Source organism: Limulus polyphemus, unplaced genomic scaffold, assembly GCF_000517525.1.
Source record: "Limulus polyphemus unplaced genomic scaffold, Limulus_polyphemus-2.1.2 Scaffold293, whole genome shotgun sequence".
NCBI lineage: Eukaryota > Metazoa > Arthropoda > Merostomata > Xiphosura > Limulidae > Limulus > Limulus polyphemus.
The window spans coordinates 308,624-314,388 of NW_013665903.1; positions in this window are offsets into that span (position 1 = coordinate 308,624).

The following is a 5,765-nucleotide window of genomic DNA, read 5'->3' on the forward strand; positions in this document are numbered from 1 at the left end:
CGATATTCAAGAAATGGGAACCTAATCAACATGTGGTACACATGAACGTTTCCTTTAGAAAGTATATTTTTATTTTCATGGAGGTTGATCGTTTAAGGCTGACAATTAAATTGGTGATTAAAGTCTCTAGCTAGTCACTTTCAAAAAACTTCTTCTGGATCCTCCTTGTAAGATTAATACGTGATATATATATATATATATTACAAGTGGCTTTATTTACATGTCTGATTGATGACGGTGTCGAAATAACAAGAGAAAACCTAGCTCGATGCAACCGTCAGGTTCAAATACATAAAATACGATAACATGGTACTATTAAACGAAAAACTGTCTACATATGGTCTTAGGTAATGGAATAAACAAGTATTAATTTCAAATAATGATCACGTTTAATGGCAAAGGCTACAAGCTGGCTTTGTCTTCGTGGAGCATTGCGTGACTTAACTATCTCGTGCGTAATCAATGTGGGAAAGAGTTGCTTCCTGATGTATTTTAAGTTTACTCTCTTTTATTACCCGTGAAAGAACTTTCATTTTATGTAGAAGCAATTGATAAAACAGACAGACTTCTATGGCACTTATATAGGTCGTTAGGGGATATTTAATTTTCTAACTCCTTTACAGATGTTGGACTTTTTTGAACTAGTGTATAATCAAAGCAGTGCAGTTGCATTTTTTTCTTTTTTTGCTCCGTTTACAAATTTTGTATGTGTATATACAAAATGTCACAACCTGTTTGTATGTGTGAAAACTTTTCCAATCCACTAAATACACCCTTGGCCTAAATAACAAACCAAACAACTCAAGGACCTCTGTGTATTTAGTTCATGGTGAAATGAGCACTAAAATAATAGCTTGTGATATAATAGAAATATACGCTAATAAAGTCACCTGTTCAGGACGTTGTACGATGTTTAGATGTATGTTAATTGTAAATTGTCGTATATTTTAAGTTTATAAAAAATCATCTTATAAACTTACGTTTTTTACTAAATGCTGTATTTTGCTTTTATTTCCCAGTAGAAAGATTTAGAACAGAAAAAAAAACACCATCGAAAAATGAAAATAGTTGTGACTTTAGTATTTAAAATCGCGAAAGAAGAATTACAAATCAACTCCATAAGCAAATAATTCATTCAGATATTTATCAGAATCATCATTAAACTATGTTATCATAGCAACGAAGAAAAGTTAAATATAACATGTGGGTTGAGAAATATCGTCGATTTAAATAAATTTATTATTATAAGAATTGATATAAGTTACACATTTAATATGCTTTAAAGATCTGTTTATATTCTAAAATACGGGTTATCTGTGCTGTGTCCACCGCGAGGATCGAACCTTGAATTCTAGTTATGAATTCTCAAAGTTACCGTTAATCCTTCGGGGACTTAAAATAGATATCAAACTTGCAAGTAAATTTTTTATATCAATGGTAGATAAAGCTGCTTGTACGTTGAGGTTCTAATTCAGTAAAAGGTTTGATTAGCAATAACACTGGTATAAAATATAACTTGCCATTTATTTCTTAAGCGCTAAATGTTTACCTAGTTACAGATGCGTATCTTTCCATCCAATAAAATCATTTTTGATTTATTGATAGTCAACCAGATGAAACTGAAAATTAACGCAATTATGAAATTATCAGTTTTTAATATCTGATTCAGAAGTATCTGTGTAAAAATTCCAGACCTCGTGAGTTAATCATGGAAAGTGGACCTCTGAATAAACACAACAGTCTTCAAAGTCCAGCTTCAATCTTCCACGAGACTACCCTCTAGTTTCTCCGGTGGGTCAGGGGTAAGTCTTCGGATTTACAACGCTAAAATCAGGGGTTCGATTTCCCTCGGTGGACACAGCAAATAGCCTGACGTGGCTTTGCTATAAGAAAACACACTTCCATTTAGACCTACGCATTAAATCGTTTTTATTTTCTCCTTTTTAACATATTTCAAAACAAAAGTGGCTTATTTATGGATTCTTTTCTTAATTCGTCGTCATGTGCTCAGTACAAAATGAAGGGGAAAAGCAAAGAAACGAGCCAATAACTAAGTGTTCGCAAAGTAATGAAACTATGTACAGATACATCTAAAAAAATGCTTTGATTATTTCGGATGTCAAAATGTTATTCGTATATACGAAGAAAGGAAAATTAGTGTTACAAAACAGTTTTTTAGGAATGATATTATGCTTATTTATTTCACAGTAATAAAAATGTTATTCCCTATGTGCGTAAACATTAATTCACACACACATTTTATCTGTCTGTCTAAAACACCAGTTAAAACAGGTTTCGGAACACCAGATTATCCAGTTTTGCTACAAGATATTAACTGCAAACAAGTCATTACTGGTGCTCGTCAATATTTAATATGTTAAAAGCAATAATTTAGTCGATGATTATAAACTTCTTTTAAGCGTTATTACCGACTGTATGATTTTTAAAAGTTGCTTTTTTTTTGGCTTATCCCACTTAGTGTCTATAATTTATCGCATCTCTTACTTGATATGCTTAAAACTAGTTTTTTTATTATATATCTACGGCTTAGGTTGGTCATATATGCCTGAAGAAGGACATTCACCTGAAACATTGAGTAACAACTTCTTGTGTTGTAAACTACTCTCATGTGTAAGCTTTCCAACACAACACACTGTTACGTTTTGACTGTATTTGAACTTAACGCATTAAAAATATATAATAATTTTTGGTTAAAATTGCTTATTAATGTTTGTGTGTTTGGTATGATTCAATAACCACATGGCAACACACGGTGTTAAGGATTCTCTCCTCCTAACAAACATTAAATCCCCAAACTACCTAATTTAATTTACTGTTTCCTTATATTAAAAAAAAAAACGTGTTAAAAGAAAGCCACAGTTTTTGTACTATTTTAAATCCAGCACAGTGATTCATTTTCAGTTGAGCTCAAAAACGAGTCATAGCTATATTTTATTAGATATACTTACTAAAACAGCAAACGCTGGATATCTAAATATATTAACCTGCCTTTGGTAAAAAACTAGAATATCGCAGGTCTTTTTTTAAACTGGCTTCAGTCACTAACATCATTTCAAGGGGATTTTATTCTTAAGTCAGATTACATTTTGTCTGTTAAATACAGTCGCGAGCAGTCTTCTCTAGGTTTATAACATATATTATCCAACAGGCTTAAACTTTATCTCTAACAAGTTATCGTCTTCTCTGAGGATTATTTTTAACAGTGTATTAATCTGGAAATAGTTTATCGATGGACTTTTTCTGCCAGGCCTGGTGGCTAGGGCACTCAACTCGGAATCTGAGGATCGTGGGTTCGAATTTCTGTCACACCAAATATGCTCGCCCTTTCAACCGTGGGGACGTTATAATGTAACTGTTAACCCCATTATTCGTTGGTAAAAGAGTATTACAAGAGTTGGCGGTAGGTGGTACTGACTAGCTGCCTTCTAGCCTATCACTTCTAAATTATGGAGAGCTATGCAGATGGCCCTCATGTAGCTTTGGGCGAAATTCAAACCAAACCAAATTTTTCCTGTCTAGAGCTTTTTTCGTCTTGAGACGACGTTTCGGGTTTTATGCTGAACCCTTCTTCAGGTCTGTTCACTGTAGGAAGTAAGGCCGATCCATAATGGCCCCCCAATTCTTTGAGGATTGATTTGGGTAGGGCATTCATCTGGAAATAATTATTTCTATGAACTTCTGATTGTAGTTTCTCTCTCTCTGAGACCTGTATTCGGCGGAAATCTCCACTCTGCCTGTAAAGCGGTATCTACCGACAGGTTTCTTTTGAGCTAAAACGTGTATTCATTCGACAGTTTTCACTTTGATTGTAATAGTAGTCATCGCTTTACCACTGACAGTTTTTACCTTGCTTCCAACGTGTATTGGTCGAAAGTCTTTAATCTACTTGTAACGCGTAATCTAACTATCCGAAACTCTTCAATAAGTAACTGTTGTTTATATTTGCCAACCAGTTACAATCCAAAGACTATTTCAAAATTATCTTAATATTCGAATTTAACATGACAGAATGGCAAAGACAAACGTAAGGTTTCACAATATCCATCCAATATCCAGCCGGACGTTCCTTACACGCTACACTGATCACCTCCTAACATTAGTATTAAAAATTCTGGTCCGTGTCTAGTTTGAGCCAGAGAGACACTTCCGTTCTTCTTCATGCCTGGCTAAACACTGCCAAAAGCTCATGTTAATGTTTCACACGGTTGTTTCCCACACTCTACCCATCTTGTCACTAAAAGATTAGGGTGCTTTCGGTCAGTTGTTGGGCTCTAGGTTCAACTTAACTCCAATAGAAAATGTTGAGTAATATATATATATATATATAGCAACGAATATATTAAAAATACAAATATAAACCATTAATGGCTGGAGACGGCTTGAATGGGTAATGAAGAAAAACTTTAATATAAGTTTAACATAACAGCAAATGTACAACGTTTCGACAAGATTTTGTCCTCATGATAATAAAAAAAAAGTTTTCAAAATGTTAAATATAATTTCGTAAAAGAGAGGATGTTAATGATTAATTACTCATAATGTCCATATTTAAGTGACTAGTTACTATCGTTAAGTGTTTAAAAATTATGAATTCTTTTTTTTCAAGTTTCAAAGGTACGCAATTTATTACCGTCGTTCTGTACTTTTGTATTACACGTCAGAGATTAACGGTTGAAGTCATGACACGTAGAATGTATACTTCAACAAGCAACACCTTCCCTGTAGTTCATAACACTGGGATTTTCATAATATAACCGTTATAAAACTCGTTCTTCAAAACTTGTATAACAGTACCCGAACTTTTCAAGCTAACGAAACGCAAAAAATTCTGCTTCAACTGTGACAAGCCATGATAAATGAACCGTTTCTTTGCCAGGGATGTAAGATTCATCATGATAGCTAAGCTTAGATTATCCTGATATCAAAATGTCGCTTAGGCCTAGGTTACTTCACAACTTTTCCAGTTTACCTTTCTAACTTATACCACACATATTTTCATTCTTAAACCGGTCCAACTACTGAACAAGGACTTAGCAGGTAAAAACTCGAAAAGTGTGAGGTTTTGACAACTTCCTGTTATGGGTTCTTTATATACCATCAAAACAATAATCTTAAAGATGAATTTTAGGATATTGTGCAAAGATTATTTCGTTTGAGTTTTTGGGAAAATATTTTAAGCAAGAACTGTTCAACATTAACAAACAAATCTTTGGAAAATGTTTTCAATAATGTTCGCATGGAGAATTTGTTTCAAACGTTTTTCTAATAATTATTATTATAGTTGTAACAACGTCCGACTTAAAGTTCTTGTTATTCTTTCATAATTGACTTAGAATTAAATTATAAGGTTTCGGTATTTATTTCTGAAAAATCTAAAGTCTCATCTTAGACTGGGATTTGCGAATCTCTCTTGAGAAGTTTCCATGGTAACTATCGTTTCTATTTGTTATTCCTTGTTAAACAAAGTTTACATAATGCAAGACAATTTACATTTTCTTTTATTATTCACTGAATGCAATTACGTACAATTTTTAAAATATTTCAGTGCAAAAGCTTAAAACAAATAAAGAGAGAAATTAATTTAAATACAGTTGCGCTTCAATAAGAATGTTAGATAATGTTTCTATGATATATTAAAAGTTTATTTGCTTGCTTTTGAAACTCTTTATAGAAACAAATCTTCAATAATGAACGCTGAAAATGTAGGGAAAGCGGTTAGGCCTATTTAATATATATATGATATA